General features: G+C 38.9%; 1 protein-coding gene across 1 annotated transcript in view; it reads left to right on the forward strand.

The window, feature by feature from the left end:
* The window catches only part of LOC126162636 (SUN domain-containing protein 2-like), a 145912-nt gene that overhangs the window by 11790 nt on the left and 108870 nt on the right, over window positions 1-25252 (forward strand). Inside the window, exon 2 of the mRNA XM_049919267.1 lies at window positions 12613-12713. The gene's annotated coding sequence lies outside the window, so the exon portion shown is untranslated. The remainder of the gene's footprint in view (window positions 1-12612; window positions 12714-25252) is intronic.

A 25252-nucleotide genomic window follows, 5' to 3' on the forward strand; every position in this document is an offset into this window, starting at 1 on the left:
TCCAGGTATTGTCCCTCAAAGGCCACAAAATTGTCAACTAATCTGATGCTCAGGTCATCATGCACCTCAAAATTGTTGGGAAAATTGCTGTTTGCTTTCAGGCCACCCAGATTAGGGGCAGGGGGTGGAGTTGGCTGGCATGAAGAAAGTGGTGCATCATTGGTCGATGAGTCATTGTGCAGGTTACTTGCAGGCTTGAGATGGTTTATCATAACAGTTGTAGGCCTGATGTTCAGTAGTATCTCAAAATTGTGTATCCCTCATTCAACCAATTTGTGTGGGCCTGCTGTGGGCATGGCTGAGGGGGGAGGGATGCAGAGATGCACTAAATGGCACTTAGGTACATGCAGTAAGAGTGGGTAGGTCCATGGCCATGATTGGTTATTGCTGAAGCATAAAATCAGCTGGTAAGGAGTGTTTCACCTTATAGAATGTCTGCCAGAGAAATCCCTAAATCATGTTATTGTGCTGAGCATACATCTAAAACCACCCAAGGCAGGGATTCAGGCCATTGGCCTCTAAGGCACATGAGTGTAACTCTGTGGGTGTTAGGCAGACATCTGATATCGATGAGTGCCGCAAAGATTGCACGCATAGTTCGCTGAACAAGGCCAATTCAAATTGCTGACCTCAATTGGTGGTTATAGACATTGGGCATCCAAACCAAGAAACCCACATATCAATAAAAGGCCTTGCTGTTGAATCTGCCATGATATCCTCCCCGAGAAGTACATCCTTGTCAATGACCAGAAGAATATGTTGATAGCTACAGGACTCATGGAGAGATCATACCAGATCAAGCTGGACATGTTCAGAACATCATTTTGGCATTTCAAACAGGCCAAGAAGCAGTTGCGTGTGATGCCCTATTTTACTCCATTGACATAGCATGCTTGTGTGTTCCCACTCTTTTCAATGTTTCTTAATGTTCAGCCACACAAAATGAACTGAACCCAAGGCATGTACTGAACCCAAGGCATGTCATCAGGCATATCCCGGGATCTGACAAGCTGTGCAACTGTTTGAAGTTGATCTTCCAAAGTCGCTGAAGGATGAAGGGGCAAGTTCAGTTTCATGACACATCACACAGGATATGTCTAGTTGTGACCAGTATTGAGCCATATTCAAGTTTGAGTTTAGTAGTGGGATCATGGGTAAGGTCTTGTCATTGCTGGTACTGCAGCTGTGCCTTCATAAACTTATCTTAGTTGATTTGCATGGAGATGGCAGTGATCTGTAAAAGGTAGAGCACAACATTTTTCACACTCTTCAGGAGGTGGATGTCAGTTGTAAAGTGTGTGACATAGTCCAGATGGTGGAGCCACCTGGGCCACATATCTTTTGATGGATTTTGGATTGAGTCAGCTAATGGTCAGAGTCCGTGTAAATGACTTCATCTTTGAACTGACAGATTCCTTCATTAACCACTGTAAGTTTACAGTCATAGGCAGACAACTGTGAACCTGACAGTTTATGCGAGAAAAATCAAAGTAGTTGCTGTACACTTGCTGCTTCCCGCTGGAGAACCCGTCCAAAGTCAGTTGCATCAGATGCAATATTGAGTTGAGTATGAGCAAGTGGATGTGTCAGAGCTGTGCTATGTGCAAGGAAGTCTGTAAGCTGGTCAAAGCCATGCTACATGCAGGGGGTCCATGCCACCTGACATTTACTTGTGGCATTCTTGCCTGCAAGGACCTTCATGAATGGGATCATCCATAGGAATCAATGTGTGTCTTGGAAATCCTGTGATGGCAGTGCAATTAATGCATGTCCTTGTTTGGGGAAAAGATGAAGGTGTCATTGATGTAGGCATACCAGAAAGGAGGCTTTATGAAAACACCATCAATAAACTGCTGCCAGGTCTGAGATGTGTTTTTGAGGCTGTTTGACATAAAGAGGAACTTGAACAACATCAATGGGGCGACAGTCACTCTCTTCTGAGCGTCTTCTACACTCATCAGTATCTGCAGGTATGCTTGCTTGCCAGTCATCGACACTGAAAACGAAGCACCTGAAAGATAGTGGGTGAAATCCTGAATGTTCAGTATCAGGTAGCTGCTATTAATTGTAGAAGCATTAAGGACCCTGTAGTCGCCATGTAAACATACAGTCTCATTTTTCTTGGGTACTTAATGAGTGAAGCCCACAAGCTCTCCATAGATCTCACATCTTCGGCCTTTGGGAGATTATCAGCCACTGCCTTAGCAGCATGGATCTCATCCTGTGCTAACCTGCATGGTCTGTGGTAGACTGGAGGACCTGGAATCATGGTAATCTTGTGTATCATTCTGTTTTGGCTAGTGGACTGCATTAAGAACATTTATGGAGAGACTGGGATGCAAGAACACAAGGAATTTCAGTGGGAAGCACATGAGCAGGAGCATACTACAAACCTTCTGGATGAGTGAAGATTGTGTTGACAGAGGTCCTTCCTCAGAGAGTGCTGTTGCCATGTTGAGATCAGGTTGAGATGGTATGATGAAGTGGTCATTGGTGAGTGGAGGTGACTGTTGTGTCTGATAAATTTGTAGATTATGTCGTACTTTGGTGATGTCCTCTGATGCCTTGTAGATTGCTGATCATATGACATCATTTTCATGCTGTACAGAGAATCTAGATGCATCTCGAAGTGGAGTAGCTGGATTTTGATGACTGTGGTCTCATGCAGGTGATCTTTGGAAATGTGTCTGTGCTTTAATTGGTTCTATGGTTGTCTCTTTATATGGACATTATCTTCTGTTGCACTTATTCATTACTTAAGAGAGTGCCATCTCATATCAGGGTGTATTATCTGTCATCCTGATTGTATTCTAGGATATGACACTACATTGATGACCCGCCCAAAAACAACAACCTCTCACACATCTGGAAACCATGCTCCTCATGCCGCCATGCCCACATGAGACTGGCTTTGCTGGTTTCACATGCAGTCTGATGACACCACACTTAACAGTTGCCTGCCTTGTGACTACACAAAATAGTCAAGCGGTATGTGACAGATACTCTTGATAGTGAAGGCTATTCAGATTCACACCAGGGCATTGAACTGTCTTGCATGCCACCACCACAGAATGGCAGTAGACTTCATATCTTTGACCACTCACAACAACAATATATCACATTGATTCAGGCTCCAATGTGTGTACTGCACCTCTGGGCCCCTCCTCTTAAAGCATCCAGCAATTCTGCGATACAGCTGCATGTGGCAAATGACTCTGTGATCATTGTCTATGGCTCTGAGCCTCACATATTGGATCAGGGTCTTGAAGATGTGATCATGTTGTTCAAATGATGTGGAACGTGTGACTAACTATTAAACTAACTAATTAACTTCCTCATTGTAGATGTAAGTGAACCTGTACTCAGTGCTGATTTCATTCGCCATTTCTGACTACTAATTGATTTGGCTAGCAGTACTGTGGCTTGATAGTGGTTTGACTGATGCTTCTATTTACAAATGTACTTCATGCAAGTGCATGCACAATCTCATCAGGTGTTATGAATACTCACGATTTCTATAAATAATTCAGTTGCCACAGTTATGTGTGGTGCTGTAAGAACACTGTTCTCCTACTCTCATCAAACCAACAAACACCCGGACGTCTGTTTAAGTTATATATTCTTTGATTTAAACAACATTTCACATTAACATCTTTCAGAGCGCCAAATTAGTATTACAATTGTATGGACAGACAGTGTTGCCTATGTGACAACTATTCACACACGGTACAAATCAACTCTTATTTCATATCCCCCCTCAGAGAACAGCTGGTCATGCACTGTTGTCTGCAGCATTCAGCATTATTCCATGGACCGAGCTCATCTCTGGCTTGTCACAAGCATGGGATAAGTGGCACAGCATCAAAGCTGGTGACCATGTTTTAACACATGTACCACTCTCCAGACTCACAGCTTCCATGGTTTAGTCTATCTCTGCACAGAATTTTCCACATCTCCCACACAGTGAGCTGCCCAGTCTTTTTGCCTAACATAACACATTAAGAAATCTTCCAACATATTTTGTCGACTTCTTGCATACCTTATATCTTTTTGATATTTTATTATTGATACTTAATGTGATTTTTTATGAATTTCTTTTAATACTACTGATGTTATTATAATTTTTCAAGAACAAGAGAAAATATGAATGTCATTATACCTTTTTAGTTTATTTTTACTATCTTCGTGTACCTCTGCATATTCTTCAGAATGTCTTTCTTTAAAATTTATTTTTCATCTGCCTGTATGAGGAACCATATTCCGTACATTTTTGGAATCTTATGACCTTCTTTACTTACATTCCTTTACCTCATAATCTATAACTCTTTCATTATTCTCCTGCAAAAATTACCATTGTGATTAATGCTACTTTCCGATTTCGTGGAGGATGCTTTTAGGATACCATCGCTTAATTTCTTATAAGAAGTGATACATTGCTTTCATTCAGAGAGGAAGATACTCCTTTATTATTCATAATACCTGTTAGGTCAGTGTTCTATATAAAAACTACTCTGCTCTCTACAATGGTAAAGGTCATATCATTCTAGAGTTATGAGTCCACCTAGGTTATTTACCACCTAATCTCCATATATACATTTCACTACCCTTAGTATTAACTCATGAAGCATCTGAACTCCTAGTCTATATTATTTTAATTTGGCTCACATCCTCCCATGTAACACTGTCCTTAAATTATTTTTCTTCCTTCAGTATTTCATATTCCCCCCCCCCCCCCCTCCCCCACTAACATCCTTCCATTGTTTGTCTTCTTTTGGGCATTCCATGTTACCTTCTTATCAAAGGGGTTGCTTTTTAGTAATTAAATATCCCTTTTGTCTTGTTGCCCGATTTACTGTTATCCATACATTAAAGATGTTAGCACATCATTCATTTCCTTCTAGAGGGGTGCAGGGTTACTTTCTTAGTGTTCCCCACCCTTTCTCTCTCCAGTCAGAGATGAAGCAACCTCAGTAGAGTAAGTCCTTTTTTTGTTTGTACCTGTGTAAATATATTGACTTACAGAGTATAGAATAGTAAGAGAATGAAGAATCAATGCAGGGAAAAAGGAAAAGAAGTACTGCGTTGATTAACTCAGGTGACCTACGTATGTCACAATAAATGGACCACTTAAGATCATGGTTCCCCTAGGTTTCAATGAATTACTTAATCTTTTCTATATTATATATACCTTTTTCCTTGACCGTCACTAGGTCCACTAGGAACATTGCCTTAGGGGGTGGAATTCCAATTATTTTACAAGGGCACCATACGTTAGAAAAAATTTACTCATTTCCTTTTTAATCCCAAATTCTGCAAGTGGTCTTTCACTAATAATAACTCATCAACACAGAAGTTATGTCTACTGGTGCTTTTATTAAAATTCTTACTCTGATATTTGCTTACTTAAATAAATTGTCTGTCAGATTGCATTTGGCTGTATAACTGTACCAGTAGGACAACAAAACAATTTCTGTAGAGGTTCTCCTATGAAAGGTTTACCTAAAACTTCAACAGATGAGAACCTTGTAGAAAGATGAGATAGTTTATTTAAAACTGTATGAAATTCTGAACAAGCTGAGCCCAAGAAATATGCCAATCAGAGCAGAATATTTTATACAGTTTGCCAATTTCTTTCAACACCCATTCACTGGGATTTGATTGTGGATGATATTTGGGTGTAAATGATATGCTTAATGCCTTCCCACACACTCTTTAAACTTAGTACTTGTAAACTGAGATCCATTTTCTACTAGCAATTGATGCGGTTTTCTGGTGTTGATGAAATATTTTCGTGACCTGCAAGTTACAATGTTGGTGTTGGCTGCATTAATAGGATACAGTTTTACATATTTTTATCAGCACTCTAATAACACAAAAATTCATGTAACACAGCTTCTTTCTTTTGGAAGAGGCCCAAAGAAATTGACTGCTGTCAAGTTGTATAATGACTTAAGTATTACTGAGCAAGGTGGCACAATGGTTAGCACACTGGACTCAAATTTGGGAGTTTGACGGTTGAGACCCGCATTTGACAATCCTGATTTATGTTTCCTAAATCACTTCAGGTAAATGCTGGGATGGTTCCTTTGAAACGGCATGGCCAACTTCCTTCCCCATCCTTCCCTGATCTGATGGGATCGATGACCTTGCTGTTTGGTCCCCTCCACCAAATCAACCAACTTAGATATTGTTGGGTACCACATGTATCTTATTTGAAAACTATTTTCCTTTACTTTTTGGCAAGTTCTACAGGATTTAATTATATTTGTGACCTTTCTGCTTAATTTCTTAAAATAGTAAAACTTTATCATATGGTTAATACATTTGCTAATACCAAAATGTCCATATACATTGTATATGTACCACATTAAGTCAGTTTCTGTCTTTTAGGGAATACACAGTTTCCAGTGACTGGGATTTCCATCATTTCACAGAAACAAAATGTCATCACAAATTTAACATAAGTTTGTTTCCATACGTGGCAATGCATGCTGTTGTACCAATGGCTATTATTCCCTAAAGTATGCATCAGTTGATATATGTTGTATAATACTCCTCACAATTTTCCTACCTCACCATTTATATAGTTACATTTTATGAAATTTTCTATGAAGATGGACACAGGTCCTTCATGTTTTGTTACTATACTCATCGCTAATGGCAGTCATGATAATGCGTCTGGTACTATATTGAGAGGTCCGTATATGTAGTGTATATCTATTTCATATTCGTGTAAAAGCAATACTCAGTGGTAAGAATAATCATATGATTATGTAGTAGTCTACTTACCATTAATAATGCTAAAGCTTGATGGTCCATCTTTGAACCCCATATATTGATTAAAATTTTTCTTCTGTCTTCAAAGCATCTTCTTCCAAATGAAATGTGTTAGTGAAAATAAAATCTTGTTCATGATATCTCTGATCAACTATCACTTTTAGTTTTTCCTCCTGCAGTGTAACTGGAAATGTTGTGTGACTAGGGCCTCCCATAGGGTAGACCGTTCGCCGGGTGCAAGTCTTTCGATTTGACGCCACTTTGGTGACTTGCATGTTAGTGAAGATGAACTGATGATGATTAGGACAACACCCAATCCCTGAGCGGAGAAAATCTCCAACCCAGCCGGGAATCGAGCCCGGGCCCTTAGGATTGACATTCTGTCACGCTGATCACTCAACTACTGGGAGCAGACGCAGTGTAACTGCAACACTGGGTATCAAAGAATGTTGCCCCAGAAAGAAGATAAATGGAATGTTAATTGTCTTTTTGTAATGTTAATGGCAGCTGTAATTTGATGGTTGCAACTCAGTATTTTCAGAATCACAATTAATGTCATCAACCTATCTTGCTCTTGATGATTTGCTGCAGATGCCGCTCCCTGGAAGTTTGCTAAGTGAAAACAGGCCAGAGAACTGCATGGTTCTGAATAATAATGTAAAGACAGTTGTTGTTTCAGGTGTACTATTTATTGCTTCACAGAGTCCTTGTTGAAATCTTATATTGTACTGGCCCTCTCTGCGATTTCTTGTAGGTCTTATATGCATTTGCTGGCATTTGGAGCATTGTTTATTACAATCACTGTTCTTCATAATTAAGGAAAATGTTATCATCTTGTGGTTACAACTGAAACACCTGAAATACAATACAAGGTCAAATCTTTTTAATATGTTTCTGGTTTCAAATATCTATACATTATTTTTGGATGTGAACAGTATTTCAGTAAAGATTCCAATAGTCCAAATAATCACTTCATTTACCTCATCAATAAGATTTAATTTAATGAATTTCAGTAATTGCTAAGTAATTAGGGGTTGTCATGATAAGCAATTGCATGGTAAGCTGACAGTATGTTAATCGGAGTTGTTACAGGTTTCAAACATTATAAAAACAGTATTTTTGGTGTCTTTTTTATTATTTGATTGTTCCAATTAAACAGTTTTAATTGTAGCTAGAGAAATTTATTATATATGTTCCTAGAAATGGATGGATGTATTGTTGATGAGAACTTTGACATGATGTTATTGAAAACATTTCAAAATGTGAAATTACTACATTGGTCCTACCTAATGATACAACAATTAAGTGATCTGAATTAACTTTAGCATTGTGTGAAAGATAAGCTAAATTAGTTCTTGGAATCATTTGAAGAATAAACTGTTATGTTTCACTCCAAACTAGTTTCCTCACCAATCTCTAAAGTCTCTAGCTGTTTTTGCGTATTTTTCAGCTGGTCATGCACATTTTGGAATTGATGTTCATTATCCTTACTCATTTGTTCATACACATTCTTCAGTTGATGTTCATTGTCCTCATTCATTTGTATTAAAGTATTAATAATTCTGGAAACTGTTATCGTACCTGGTTCCTCTCACTTTCCTCTCTGGCTTCTCATTTATGTAACTCTAATGACTTTCGTAAGTCTAAAATTCTATTGTTTCTTTCTTCTTTTTCTTGCTTCAGTTTTCTGATAAGGGCATGTAAATCAAACTAAAGCAAATTTACAGTTTCAGAGATCACCTATGCAAGACCTCAGTCAATAGTCAACGACATTAACAGGTCACAGCATCCCTACAGTGAAACCCCCCCCACCCCAACCCCCACCCTTCTTTAGTGCAGAGCACTGGTGGGAGGTGACCACCCCAATGGCAGGAGATACATGGTGAGCTCGAGTCATTATAGATGTCAGTCAAAGCTGAGTTGGTACCAGCTGGTGTGGAGCCTATGGGGTCAGCCTGCAGCATCAAAATCCTCAAAAGAGGTGTTGAGTGGGTGTGACGTTCTGGTGCAGTGATAATGTGGTTGCCATTTGGTGATAGTCGCAATGTAATAGTGGCCGAGTCCACATCATTTGGTATATTATAGATACATACGAAGTCACTGTTGATGAAGCCATCTTCATTCTGCTGTTCCAGAAATTCTCCCTTGATAATAGAAAATTGTCAACTAATTTGATGCTCAGGTCATTTGGCAAGAAGTTTTGGACATCAAAGCATAAATCAGAGTTGTTGACAGTGTCGGTGTGTGCTGCCAGGCCACCCAACTCAGTGGAAGGGGGTGGAGCAGGCTGGCATGAAGGAAGTGGTGCATCATTGGTGGATAAGTCATCATGGATAGGTAACAATGACAGCCATCCGTTGAAGTGTGATAATGTGTGGCATCTGAAGGAGACATGGCAAGGGTGTGCTGTGCTGCCAGAAGGGCATGGCACATGATGTTGGTAATGGAGCGGCTACTGTCTCAGTGAATCAATGCACTGCTAGCCGGATCCTGTAGTAATAAAAAATGATGTAGGAAATCGGTGTCGAGTTCAGGTACACTGACATTTGCATTGAGATAATTCATTGTGATCACATTTTTGAGGCCCCTATCCAGTGTGTGAGACTTGCAGCTATAGACAGTGATCATAGAGTTATTTACTGCATGGAGCTGTATAATGTAACTGCCATGGGACATTAGAAAGAAAGGCTAGACGTGCAATACATCAGCGCCTGAACCAATGAGATAATACTGTTGGCATGAGTGATTGAGGATGTAATATCTGCAGCCATTCTGTGGCTGTGTGATGTGAGACAATTTATTGCTACAGTGTGAGATTGGCAACTTGAATAGCCTCCTCGTCCATTTCTTCTATTGTGTGCCACGACTATTTTGGGTAGTCATAAGATGAGTGACGATTACACTGTCGCCAAATGCTGTGTGAAACCATGTCACCAGGTGTGTGGGGTGTTGTTGTGTTTGCATGAAGGGCAATGCCCTTGTTGGGGTCCATGATGTCAAAACCAGTGGAGACTGGTCATGGTCAGCTGGGCTCAGCTGCAACGATGTGCTGGACATGCCTAGGCATGTGCTGCAATCCACATTCATTGGTAATATTGTTGATGGTATTGATGCACTGCCTACATTGGAATATTGTGAAGATTCTGTCTGATAATTTGAATGTGATATTCAGTGGTACATGTTCATTGATGATCATTGTTAATTTCACTTGCGATGGAAGTTTGATCACCCGTAAGGTTCAAAGTATGTGAATCAGCATTTGCTGTAGCTGTTCTTCTGGTGATCATGAGAGGCGTTGGAAGAGAGCCAAATTTGCTGCAGTGTACTTGTTAATTGTGGGGGGTTTGACGATAATGTCACTTTTCACATGAGTATACTCTTTTAAGTGATTGATAAATGCAGCAAATTTAGCATCATTACTAGTGGCATCATATGTGGCTAGGATTATTTTGACTACCGTGAACCATAAAGTGGGTTGGTCTGGCAAAGTGGTGGAAGGGTAGGATGTGCACTAAAGCGGGTGGAGGCAATATCAGTGAGCAGTTATGCTGATTGCCCTGGCAAGATCGGTAGGGGTACGAGAGACAAATATTCTGTATCTGTTCTTCGAAGCAAAGTGGGAAGCATGCTAGGAATGTCTAAACATTGTGCAGTTGGCTATACCAGCACTAGGTCAAACAATTTTGCACAATGCTCAGAGGACATATCAGTGAGAGCAAACATTCGCGAATCTGACTGGCTGCATTATTACAGTTCAGTATGTCAGATTTTGGTGTGAAACGGTAGTAGCAATGAAAACACACAGTAAGCTGTTGGTAGCATGCCATTGTTCAACTTTTTTTCTGCTATTTAACTGTTGCATTGATGTCACTTTCATGAGTGATGAATGTGTGTTGCTGAAGAATTGACTACAAAGCACTGTTCACTCTAAAATTGAAGTCATTGTATTGTCCTGTGAGTGGTAGCACACAGTGGTTGCATAATGGCTGCATTGTTGATGTGTAGTGTCCAAATTGGCATAAAAATATGTGGTTGTCATGGGTTAATATGCAGAGTCCTACCTCAGGATGGGGTCGGGTGGCAGACAATATGTCCCAGTATAAGATAGCTCTTTCTTTATTACATGAATAACTGCAATACATGACTAAATCCATACAAGAGACAGACATCGAGTGAATGCAAGCACACCCACAATTTCTGTGCAAGACCACAATTGATGTTTAGAGAGGTTAATATGTCAAAGTGTGACCCCAAATAGAAAGGTGGCTTTGAAGCATATAGGGAAATATAGATTTTTGTACGCAATAAATCATTATAAAAACAGTGGTACCATACTTTAGTTGTTTGAAGAAAAGGATTTCAGCAAAGCCACAGCATAGAAATAGTGTTTTTCAGTGCTGAGAATGTACAGAGATTGTAAAAACATATTACAACACCATGAGAAATGCATTCTTGAACATAAATACAGATGCTAGCCAAGCAGATTGTGCTGCTGTATTTGGCTATGAATGGAACCTGAACCATGCCATAAATACATTGCAAGTGTCAATCACGGCCAGAACAGTGTTTTGTCTAGTTGTGAGTGTATTACGTCAGAACTGAGTGAATTCAAACATGGTCAAATTGTTGGTGCTTGTATGGTGGCTTGTTCTATAACCAAGGTAGCCAAAATGTTTGGTTTTTCAAGAGGCACCCGTATTGAAGATTTTTACAACACACATGGACAGCAGAAAAATATCATCCACTGTGACACAATGAGGATGGAAGTGTGTATTGAGTGATATGACAGACAGTCATTGAGGAGAATTGTAACAAAAAATAAGAGGACGGCCACTACAAAAGTCACTGCAGAATGGGATGTAACACTCATAAACCATGTCACCACCAAAACAATGTGAAGGAGGCTCCATAAGCAGGAAATTTCTGGGTGAATTGGAGTGCCAAAACCAATCATCAATGATGCAAATGCCTGTATCAGGAAAAATGGAGCCAAAGAAATAAAACCTGCTCTGTGGAGTGATGAAAGAAAGTCATTTGGTTAGATGAGTCTTGTTTCACCTCTGGCCAAGTTTACATCCCAAGAGTGAAACATAGTGAAGGTTCGGTGATGATCTTGTCAGCAATATCATGGCATTCCATGGACCCCATAGTTACTCTGCAAGTCCACATTACTGCAATGTTTGTGTTATCATTGTGGCTGATTGAGTCCATTCTATATTAAAATGTTTGTTCCCCAGTTGTGATGCTGTGATCCAAGACAACAGGGCCCCCATTCACAAAGCATCATTTTCTGACCATAAGGATGAATTTTCAAATCTTCACTGGCCAACAGAATCACCAGATCACAGAGAACTGTTGTGGCTTCTTTGGAGAGAATGATGTGTGATTAATATCCACCTCCATCATCATTGTGTGAACTTGCAACTGCCTTGCAGGAAGAATGATACAAGATTCGCTTGAAAACCATACAAGAACTGTATTTATGGATTCTGAGTTGAATGGAAGCTGTTTTAAATGCCAACAGGTTTCTTATGTTACTGTGTTTGTTTTTTATGTTCCCAATTTTTGTCCAATCCCTGTACCTGTACTGTGTCTATTCTTAGCATTGAAAAACCAAGTAGCCAAGTGCACTGAGGGCATAATGTTTTTAATTTTTTTAAAGAATTTTTCAATAAGGTGTATCATTAACCAACCATAATGAGCAGTCCAGTCTCTACTTGAAATTGGTTCAAATCCTAGAAGTTGACATGACTGAGAAAAAATTATATTTCAGCTTGTTATAGTATTATTTAGCAACTAGTTTACATCATGAGCCCATTACCTTTTCTTTTTCAGTACTTGTTGCATGTCCACTGGTTGAACATTATTATTTGAGAGTGTTACGTAAAATAGAGAGTGAGATAGGTGGAGTTTCAAGTAGCCTGAACCAACTTTCGGTGAGTAAACTCCTGTATTCATGATGGGAAGTATATATATATGGATAGTTCAGAAATAAAGTGTGATGTGTTCTTATATGATCTAATCTAAATCTAAGTGAACTTCTAAGGCCACCCTGTGCTGCCATGTGATTGAAATATTGCTGAATAACTGGCATAATTGAAGAACTACCACAATTCTGTCAGTGCATATAAGATGAAGAATTGATTAAGATAAGGTGCAAGGCACAGGTACTATATCTATTTCATTAACACTGCATGTTGTGAAAGTCAGTAATTAAAAATTATACTCATTTTTAGTTTCTTACTGTAGTTGTTGATGATGTTACTGTTACTCATCATCCTGAAATAAAACAAGATATGATTTTTCCAAGAGGGTGCCTGACTTTTGAAAGTGTTTAAGAACAATAAATTAATCTTCCTCTTGGTCTTAGTAGTCTGGCTTAATTCATTCATTCACCGAAACTGACGATAATGCAGTTCTGTCATATTCTCAAAATAATATAAGCAGATATATATTAAATTCTTCAAAATAAAACACCAATTGAAATCACCATAGTTTACATTCTCTCACTGTTGATTTAGCACAGAACAGTTTTTCTTATTTTTTCATACATCGTGAATATGTTTTATATGGGTGCATTGGAGACAATTTACAGTCTTGCCTTCCTACATCCAATCATCACCATAGTTATGAAATGGCTTCTCTCCTCCATTGTTCTCTGCAAACTGTCTCCAACAAGAGTAACGAAAACCAAAGATAGAAAATTCTTACATGAACATATGATAAGAGTATCATTCATATATGTAGAATAGTTTACATCGAATAATAATTGCATTTTTTTAAAGTTTGAATAATCAGTTAGTTCTATAAACAATAATTATAAGGAATTTTTAACAGTTTCTCTGTTAATAACTGGTAAGTGGAAACATAATTAGTCATATAAGTAATCAGTGTTTCTCCCTAGTAACTCAAAAATATGAACACCTAGGCTTTCAGCAGAAAAGATGATAAGTAAACATGACACAAGAAATATGGCTCCCCAAACATCGAAATAAATCAATGAACTCACACTAAGAAAACATGCTTTGCCATACAGAATATTGTAAGAACTAAATATGTGTGTGTTGTGTTTAGTTACAACCTTATTTCCATCCACTGTACTCCAGAATTGCATAGGGATAGGCTTGTTATACATCATTTTATTATAAACTCATATTGTCATTTTCATGGTTGATTTTAGATGCATTTTATGCAGCACTATTTTCCTTTTGTTCTGGTAGCCCAATTTATTGCTGTTGTCATTGTCATGTATTGATAAGTTGTGTGCATATTTTCTTGTTAGCTCTGAAGAAAGTCTGAAATCAAAAGTTAAGCAGTCCATCGTTCTTTCTGTGTACATTTCCATTGGCCAGAGTCCCTTGTACCAGATCAGCAGTAATTTGCCCTCATGTATAAATCATTATCAGCAGCTACTATGTGAATAATTATCTTAGAGGTAATTGCTGCATTTGAGAAAAATCATTTCTGTAACTATTGAAAAAAGCAAGTCACGTGACTGGAATACTGTCAGCCTGTTACTGGTCATCCCTGTAATGTTGGCGTGCAAGATGATGATCCTTCATTTTTCTGTTCATGAGCAAAATGAAGTATCTTGTATACCAGTATGTTACTAAAATAAATGTTGATGTGTACATAAATAATAATGAAACATTCCCACCTTTTTAACAGTATCTACTAACCCTATACTGATTGTATTTTTAATGTATACATAAAATCGTATGTTAATGAAAAAGAATATGAATTTACAATATCTGCTAATCATATACTGATTGTCCGTGCACAATTGTACAATAATGACACAACCATATATTTCTAAAGAACTTCTTAAGTAGATACACAATTGTGTACAGGACACATAAACTAAAATTTTTATTTTTCCATTCTGAAGTTAAAATCATAACATTCCTTTTGGCTATATATCAATAAATTTTTGCCAGTAAATTCTTATTTACTTTGCAGCATAATTTAAGTAAAATATGTGTTTCAAGTGCTACTATAAATTTGTAAAAATTTTTTGTTCTTAATACGATGTTTAAATTGTACATAAATTTTTTCCATAGTAGTAGAGTACCATTTTGACTGGGGTTCATTACTCAGTATGCAGTTTTGCAGCAGTGAACATTCAGTTGAGAAAATTAATAAATTATGAGACAGAATTGCAAGCCAGTACTTACCAATCAAAGGCAAAATTGATAGCTATGGCAGTAGACACACATAAAAGTATAAGTGAACTTTCAGAACTAATAGTTCATTCCTAAGGAGGATAAAGGAATGTTGTGAGAAAGATTAAAAGGAAGGGCAGGTCACTCAGGCCCAAGAATGAAAGAGACACACCCATATTGAAAGTGAGAGTAGACAAAGACTGCAATAAGCATAGTTAATGCAGAAATGAAGAGGCTTGCTCTAGCACTGAGAATTGTATCAGTCTTTGGACTGTAAACAGCAACAACAATGTATAATGCCCTGGAAGTGCTGAAGTTCAACTGAAAGTCTGTAGATCTGTGAAGATGATTCAGATTAATTAGTAAATTAATATTCCAATCCTAAAAAATTTCAAAACAGTGCTAATTTTTTCCTCTTTGTAAAACTTGGAATTTAACTAAAGATTGAACTTCAGCATCATGTCAGTAGTTTACATTTCAGAACATTGACTTAGAGGGGAGATAATTCAGGGTGTCATGCAAAAACTTCATATTATGTAACTACCGTATTTACTCGAATCTAAGCCGCACTCGAATCTAAGCCGCACCTGCAAAATGAGACTCGAAATAAAGGGGAAAAAAAATCCCGAATCTAAGCCGCACCTGAAATTTGAGACTCGAAATTCAAGGGGAGAGAAAAGTTTTAGGCCGCACCTCCAAATCGAAACAAAGTTGGTCCATTGTAATATGATACCCAATTTAGGTCAAATGAATGACGATACAGCTAGAGTAGTTTGGTTCGAGTCGTAAGCTTAGCAGTTAAGCTTTACCAGGTAGCCATTGCTATGCGTCAGGCACTCCGTCCGTATTTATACGGGTACCCTTCCTTTTTCACGTGCTTCGTCTGGTTTGAATCGATTGCTTATTTTGCTTTGATCTGATAAGTGCTGTTCTCTTTGTTATAGGTGTTTACGTCACTCAAAGCTGAAAATGCATTACTGTACTGTGTCATGCACTGTTTGTCGCATTCTGATAGTGCATGTTTACAGCCTGTCGCCGCTTGCGGCATGGCTTGCTTTTGTGCGCACTACCGCCGCTTACAATTATAAAAAAAAAAAAAAAGAGAGGAATCGTCTCATTAGCGAAACAATGACAAGAGACTGCTATTTGCTGTTACTTACACTGCTGCTTTCTTTGATAATGATCAAGAACCAAATAATAGACTGCATATGATAGAACATGTTCTGAATGAGAGTTAGGCGAAAATTTTTCTCCGTTTGAAAATCTTTGCTGCCGCTTCTTTAGTACATAAAATTCTGCACAGAAATTAGAGTCATCTTAGATTTAAAAATCTAGTCAGTTGCCGTGCTTCGTTTCTGACTGTATCACTATTAGGCATAAGAATAAAACGAATATAAACATGGCACGATACGTATATTCTTCCGCGTTTGCCGTTGTCTCAATCTAGTTTCGTAGTTTATTAGGCATACAGGATTTAAATGAGATAGCAGCAAACACGAAAGAATACATGACAAAATGTTTACATTTGTATTATTCTTATGGTGAAGAGAATACTGCATGTGATTCACATTTCATCAGGTTCCTATTAGCAGCCATCTCTTCTCACAGGTAGAAAAAAATTCTGAACGTAGAGTTGGCCATATTAACAAACATCCCAAACAGTCTTGCCAGTTGGATTTTCATAGTACATTGAAATTCTGCTACATTCGAAGATGAACAATACGGAATTTGTATTTACTTCGTTGGATAATGTATGAAAATGCAGTGGTCGAAACTCGGGGCGGAGAAAAAAAAAGCTCGTCTTCCACCCTTTTTTTTAAATTTATTTACTGACGCAGAGGTTTTGGCGCCAGTATTTATCTCTGTGCCTACAAAGCATGCCTGTGTAGCACTACATATATTCGATGGCAGAAGTTAGGTGTGGCGGCATCTACCAACATTTTTCAGAACTTCCGCTTGCTTTGCACTCGATTCTAAGCCATAGGCGGTTTTTTGGATTACAAAAACCGGAAAAAAAGTGCGGCTTAGATTCGAGTAAATACGGTATGCAACTACTATTTAGAAACTAATGATTATAATAAAAAAGTATCAGTCTTATCAATCTTCATTATATATGACACTGAATTTATTACTTTAGACACATACAACTAAGTGTCATTTGTGCCAGCTGTCACAGAACTTACTACATAGTAAATCTTATAGCTGCCACTATCTGTCATTCTGTTCTTCATAACAAACATACCTATTTCTTCTGCCTCCAAATTTCATCAATTCACACTACATCTGACTTAAACCCATCCATTTCCCACATAGTTTTATATTTATTGTCATTTCTTTTCAACTTCCAGTAATTATTGTTTATAGTATAATGTAAAGGATAGTTGCTACTCACCATAAAGTGGAGATGGTGAGTTGCAGAAAGGCACAACCAAAAGACTCAGAAAGTTAGCTTTCGGCCAACAAGGCCTTTGTCGAAAATAGACAATGTACACACATGCACACACTCATGCAAATGCAACTCACACATATGTGACCACAGTCTCTTGCAACTGGAGCTGGAGCTGCATGTGTGTGTGTTGTCTAGTTTTGACAAAGGCCTTATTGGCCGAAAGTTAACCTTCCAACAGTCTTTTTGTTGCACCTTTCTGCAACTCAGCATATCCGCTTTATGGTGAGTAGCAACTAGGCTTTTCATTACATTGCTACAGCCCATCCTTGATTTTCTATTTTTTAATGACATTTGAGGCATTATAGACAATGATGTAGCCAGGATTTTGTCAAAAGGGGGGGAGGGGTGTCCTAATTATGAAAGAGACCTTAACAGGGTTCATGTTTTTCATTTATTCTGGAAACTCATTTATTTATTTTTTAATTTTATGCACATAATTTGCTTTTGGGAAGCCTTCATAGAAATGGTATTTGGTCTACAAAATTAAGCAACAAAAGTTTTTCTTAAAAAAGTGTAACATATACTCAAAATAGTATGTAAAAATACCCAAATGAACAATTAAATAAGTCTTTATTTGGAAATATCATAACTTTTCTCTATTGCCAAGTGAATTATAATTCTGATATAATGTAATAATGTTATGAAAAGGAAAGTTGCTGCTCACCATACAGTGGAGATGCTGAGTTGCAGATAGGCACAAGAAAAAGACGCACAAATAAGCTTTCGGCCAGCAAGGCCTTTGCCAAAAACAGATCTCTCTCTCTCTCTCTCTCACACACACACACACACACACACACACACACACACACACACACACACGCACACACACTCATACTCATACAAATGCTATTCACACACATGACTGCAGTCTCTGCCTACTCAAGCATACTGCAAGCAGCAGCACTAGTGCATGATGGGTGGGGGTAAGGAGGACCCTGGGGTGGGGAGGGGGAGGGATAGGGTAGGGATGGGGGACAGTGAAGTGCTGCTGGGGAGCACTCAGGGATGAGGTGGAGAGTGGGGAGGGCGGCTATGTTCAGCTGGGAGGTTGGTCAATGGGCAGGGGAGAGGTGGAGGGGTAGTGGAAAAGGAGAGAAGTAAAAAGACTGGGTGTGATGGTGGAGTGAGTGCTGTGTAGTGCTGGAATGAGAACAGGAAATTGGCTGGATGGGTGAGGACAAAGATTAACGATTGTTGATGCCCAGAGGGTTATTGGAATATAGGATATATTGCAGGGAAAGTTCCCACCTGTGCAGTTCAATAAAGCTGGTGTTGGTGGGCAGGCTCCATATGGCACAGGCTGTGAAGCAGTCATTGAAATGAAGGATGTCAGTTGGGCAGTGTGCTCAGCAATGGGGTGATCCACTTGTTTCTTGGCCACAGTTTGTTGATGGCCATTCATGGGGACAGTCAGCTTGTTTGTTGTCATGCCCACATAGAATGCAGCACAGTGGTCGCAGCTTAGCTTGTAGATCACATGACTGCCTTCGATGGGATAGGTGATGTTTGTGACTGAACTGGAGTAGGTGGTGATGGGATGTTGTATGGGACAGGTCTTGCATCTAGGTCTATTACAGGGATATGATCCATGAGGCAAGGGGTTCGGAGCAGGGGCTGTGTAGGGATGGATATTGTGTAGGTTTGGTGGACAGTGGAATACCACTGTGGGAGGGGCACAATGAGAAGTAGTTGAAATCCTGGCAGAAAATATAATTCAGTTGCTCCATTCCTGGGTGGTGCTGAGTTATGAGGAGAATCTTCCTCTGTGGCCAGACGGTGAAACTTTGTGAGGTGGTGGGTGTCTGGAAAGATAAGGCATGGGAGATTTGTTTTGTACAAGGTTGGGAGGATAATTACTGACTGTGAAGTATTCCCCTCATAACTCAGTACCACCCAGGACTGGAGCAATTGAATAACATTCTCCACCAGGGTTTCAGCTACCTCTTATCATGCCCTGAAATTATAAATGTACTGCCTACTATCCTTCCCTCCCCTACCACAGTGGTATTCCACTGTCTGCTGAACCTACACTATATACTTGTCCATCCCAACACAATCCCTGCTCCCAATCCCATACCTCATGGCTCATATCCCTGTAATAGACTTAGATGCAAGACCTGTCCCATACATCCTCCCACCACTACCTACTCCAGTTCAGTCACAAACATCACCTATCCCATCAAAGGCATACCTGAGAAACCAGTCATTTGAACTACAAGCTCAGCTACAACCATTGTGCTGCACTCTATGTGGGCATGACAATCAACAAGCTGCCTGTCCACATGAATGGCCGTCGACAATCTGTGACCAAGAAGCAAGTGGACCGAGCATCTTGTTGCTGAGCACACTGCCCAACACAACAGCCTTCATTTCAATGACTTCTTCACAGCCTGTGCCATGGGGAGCCTACCCACCAACACCAGCTTTTCTGAATTGTGCAGCTGGGAACTTTCCCTGCAATATGTCTTATATTCCTGTAACCCCCCTGGCCTCAACCTTTGTTAGTCACTGTCCTAACCCATCCACCCCTTCTCTGTTCTCATTCCTTCACTACACAGTCCTCACCCACCACCACACCCAGTCTTTTTACTTCTCTCCTTTTACCCCTCCCTCCCTCTCCCCTGCCCACCATCTAATCTCATGATTTCACATAGCTGCCCTACCTTCTGTCCACCTCCTCCCTGTGCACTTTCCAACAGCACTTCACTGTCCCTCACCCATAACCTACTATCCCTCTGACCTCCCCCCCCCCCCCCCCCTGCTCACAGTGTGGCTTCAGTTTCCAGAGACTGCACTCATGTGTGTGTGAGTTGCATTTGTGTGAGTGTGTGTTTGTTGTATATTTTTGATAAAGACCTTGCTGGTCGAAAGCTTCTTTGTGACTCAATATCTCCTCTATATGGTGAGTAGCAACTTTCCTTTTCATAATATTGTTACTTTCCATCCTGGATTTTCCATTGTTTAATATAATGTACTGCCTCTTTGCTATCAACACCCAGCTCAGTCTTCTAATATAAGGCTCACTGTCACCTCCCAAATCCCAGATGTGGTGTTCTGTCAGGCATGGCTATCCATGCGGGTCAGATGAAAATTTAGTCATTTCAAACAGATCAATACCATTTGTGCCATGTCATCACAAGAGATAGTCTCTAGGTTTTCTCATGTACTTTTGAATGTTTTAACCTTATAGGAATTGAGCTCATACACATTGCATATTTTGATTTTATTTATGCTTACTATGACATATTTTATGCTTCAATCCTGCATATTAATACCTTTCCCTGCCATCAATTCATCATGTTACACCATTCTGCATAATAAAATTTGGAATTTCCATAAAGAATGATAAACTATTTTCCTTGACAATGATCTCAGAGTTTTCACCAAGCAGAGATATAATCTTGTTACTTTGGAGTGCTGTATTTTGGCAAACCACTAAGAAGCAGTCTTGCTCTAATCTCCCTTCACCTTCTTCTTCTTTCAATCTTGATTTGAGCTGAGGAAGTGATCAGAAATCATTGAATGTGATTTTTTTTGGGACACCATTATCATTACTAATAGGGTTGTTGGAATAAACATACCTGATATTGTTGTGTTCAACAGAGAAGCTAGAACAATTTTTGATAGCAAAATTGCAAAGGATCTGTAATTATTCAGTCTTATACTTACCCAGATTTCCTCGTTTAGGTATTGATCTATCTCTTCTTGCAATGGAAAAAGATTATTTTCCATAGATAAATGCATCAGCCTAAATGAGGAGAATGTGGATATTATTTAGCAGCAGAAATATGCTCCTGTTTAAAAGACTCTGACTGAAAGGTGGGGTAGCAGCTGCCTCATTGTACCTTCCTCAGCACATTTAAAAATTTTCCAAAACATTTTGACTTATGAACATATTCACACTCTTTTTAATGTTCAACTTACTTCTCACTCCCATAAGCTTCCCTAACTGTATCTTGCTCACATGCACTAGTCCATCACTCAACAATCGCTCATACCCATCCACTCTCATTCCCCATTCTCACTCCCTCATTCAGCACAACATGTTGTCATTGTCTGTTTGTGTCTCTCTAACTGTCATGGTTTCCTATCTCACAACACAGTCTGCTTCTTTCTGTCATACTACTACTGTCTCCTCTGACTGTCACTGCCTCCCTCTTGCTTTCTTGTCCTTTTACCATCTCATTTATTCCTTCTCACTGCTGCTGTCTCTTCTCACTGTCATTATCTCTCTCTTCCTTTTTTTCATTGTCATAGACTCATTCTCTCATTGTCACCAGCTCTCACCCATTTTCAATTTCTCTTCCTCTTCCCCCCCCCCCCCCACCCCCCTCCTCCCTCCACCTCCCGCCCAAAACACTGTCTCCTTCACTCTTTTCCTGGCACTACTCTGTCACTATGAACTATGTTCCACTGCCAATGCGTCACTCTTTCTCTCTTACTGCCAGTGTCTCCTCCAGTATTTATTACTTTTCTCGCTCTCAGCATAAAAAAGCATGAATATGCTCACATACCAAACTTTTGGAAGAAATTTTAAAGGTGCTGAGGAAGGTAAAATGAGGCAGCTGGTACCCAACTTTTCAATCAGAGTCTTTTAAACTGAGGATATTTGACTTTTTTTGCTCTGAAAGGAGCATTTTTGCTCTGATTTCATTCGTATATGAAAAGAACTGTATGGGTCAGTAAAATTTAAAAAAATAGTTTTATTATGTGAAATTAAAATAACACAAAACTAGTTTTACACCTCACATCAGATTTTAGGTGCACAAAAGTTTTGCATGTGTTTCAGTACTACAACATGATGATGATGGAGACACTTTGCAGCATATTTCTCTTGCTACATCACTTCATAAACTACGTTTTTGCCTTGCACTGGATTTTACGTGTGTATTTTATGTCTTCAAGTATGGTAACTTTGAACCTCTGTACATCAGAAATGGATAAGAATATCAATAAAATTTTCAATATTGTTTGAGATCAGGATCTTAGCAATATATTTAAAAAATTTCAGCCATTTGCAAAAATTTCAGCTATTTGTTGTGCGTAATCATCTTGAAACCTGTGACTTGGTCTTTGTATGTATGAAAAACTGGTAAAAACTCCCTTTTTGAGGTTTTCTAAGGAATCACCACTGGACTAATGATGCCTCCATAAGTTCTTAAGACCCACAATAGACCACATTAAATGAAAAAGGAAACAACTGATGTTCTCTATTTGCCTAAGCAGGAGTAAGTGTGTAAAACTCATATTTTGACATAGTGGGGATAATGACCCTACCGATAATCCTATTGAGTGTACAAATGGTCCCCAGCCCAAGGGCTACCATAAACACTTGACCCTACCATTCTACCACTAAGGTATGAGCCATGGAAGAATCTTGCTTTTATGTATGGAGTTCTGGAACATATTAGGAAATGCTTGCTGCTGCATGTGTACTGATTTATCATGTGGATTTTAGTGCTGGTAGTTTCCGAAGAGATAGCCTGTTTGCCTTCGATGCACCTCTTTTGATTAAAAAAGTGAGGCTGGATCTTTAAGAGAATTGGAATCTGTCAGGGAAGAAAGAAATTTAAAAAAAGTGGCTTTGGCCTTTAGCATGGGACCAACACTGGCATTTGGCCAGATTGAAAATGGGAAACCAATGAAACCCATTCTCAAGGTTGCTGGTGGATGGATTTGAACTACCTTGTCTTCTGAATCCAGGTGTTGCTAGCTGAACATCTCAACCCACAGATCTATCCAGGTCATTGGAGAATTTGGAAAAACTGATTGTTATACATTGTTTTTGAAAAAATAAAATGCATTGCAACAAAAGAAGGAATTCTGATATTTCATGCTTTTCCTTTAGTTGTGCATGTCTTGTCATTTGATAATGCATGAATTCATGCATATTTTAAGATTAAAATGTGCATGGAATTCCTGGTATTACAATACATTTTGGATGAAAGGAGGAGGGAGGGATGCAGGGCACAGTTGGCTTGGATGAATTCAAGTAGCCCACTGAAAAAATCTCTTAGAAATGAGCAAACTATGGAACATGCTGTCATTACATACCCCTTCCACTCTCCGCAAATCCCTCCTCATTTTTCCATATCAGAAATGGTTTTTATAACTGAATACTGTCGGGTGACCAGATTGGGCAATATTTTGCCATTTTGACTACTAGCAATAGGATATTGAGCAAATTTTTAAAACAAATGCAACCATCACCATTTGGGCAATATTTTTGTTGACCAACATGATATTTGGATGACACAACAAATCCAAGTGTATTGTTATGCACTGATTGTAATATAATGTCATTTGTAATGTTGTTTACCTCTCCACTGCTTATGTGTTTATGTTTTACCCTACATTTTTTTATTATTGCATTAAGATGACCTAGACCTTTCATTCCCCCTGTACCTCATGCGTCTTTGTTCCCAAATAATAAGCATGGAAGGCAAAAATGTGCATTGTGAACATCACACTCTCAGATTGAACTGTTTTCATACACTGTCTTACTAAATTTTCTTGTATCCTCAATTTTCTTACCACCACCTGCCTTTCTGACTTACAAGGTTAGTAATCATAACTAAATTAAATATATTAGTTTTACATATATAAATTTAAATGTTTAAATATATTTTAATTTTATGGTTAGTAGCTTAACATTGAAGGAATAAAATAAAATGAAAAAAGAAAATGGTAGCAAAAAGATAGAACTTCAACCAATGAACTGCCATTTGGTGCTCTTTACCACTGCACCACCATATCAACAGTTGCTCAAAAATCCCTCATACCATACTCACAAATCTTTACACAGCATTTTATATTTTCCTACAGCCTACTCAGGCCATGTATGGAAGTGAAATATGGACGATAAATAGTTTGGACAAGAAGAGAATAGAAGCTTTCGAAATGTGGTGCTACAGAAGAATGCTGAAGATTAGATGGGTAGATCACGTAACTAATGAGGAGATATTGAATAGTATTGGGGAGAAGAGGAGTTTGTGGCACAACTTGACCAGAAGAAAGGATCGGTTGGTAGGACATGTTCTGAGGCATCAAGGGATCACAAATTTAGCATTGGAGTGCAGCGTGGAGGGTACAAATTGTAGAGGGAGACCAAGAGATGAATACACTAAGCAGATTCAGAAGGATGTGGGTTGCAGTAAGTACTGGGAGATGAAGAAGCTTGCACAGGATAGGGTAGCATGGAGAGCTGCATCAAACCAGTCTCAGGACTGAAGACCACAACAACAAAAACTCAGGCAGAATATTCTCCTCACATTGTTTCAGCCAAATCAGTGAGCCTCATCCATGACCTTCCCTTGTCAGATTTAATTTGGAGTAGATATACCTCATTCTTTAACTCTCACTTTTTCCTCCAAAGATCTACTGAACAAGGGCCTCTTTAGCAGATCATCTTCAGATTTCATCTTGTTGCTGGGACAATACTGTATATTGACATTCAATGAAAATTACTGACCTGGAATTGTGAGCAATGTATCAAATTTAAGTGCCGACAGGGATAATGTCACTTCAGATCATGCACATTGTAAAACAGACAACTGCATCTCTTCTCTAAGTTGATCATAACATGGTGGACCATCATTTCAACACTGAACACTGGTTTCTAGTTCTCATGGAGAGAGTGCTACAGAATACATTTTGGTCCATTTTATTTGCATACCAAAATGCATTCAGAGACAAACGGCACAGTTTGAGAGGACTTCTGGAAGGAGGTTGGACTGATATGAAACTATATAAATTGTCAAGCGAAAGACAATCAATCTCTTTTTGTCCATCTCCTTCACTCCCTCTCTCAGATCAATTCTTGCTCCCCTTTCCTTTATCCATATCATCCTCCCCCTCTTCTTTT

Source organism: Schistocerca cancellata, chromosome 2, assembly GCF_023864275.1.
Source record: "Schistocerca cancellata isolate TAMUIC-IGC-003103 chromosome 2, iqSchCanc2.1, whole genome shotgun sequence".
In the NCBI taxonomy this organism is placed as follows: Eukaryota; Metazoa; Arthropoda; class Insecta; order Orthoptera; family Acrididae; genus Schistocerca; species Schistocerca cancellata.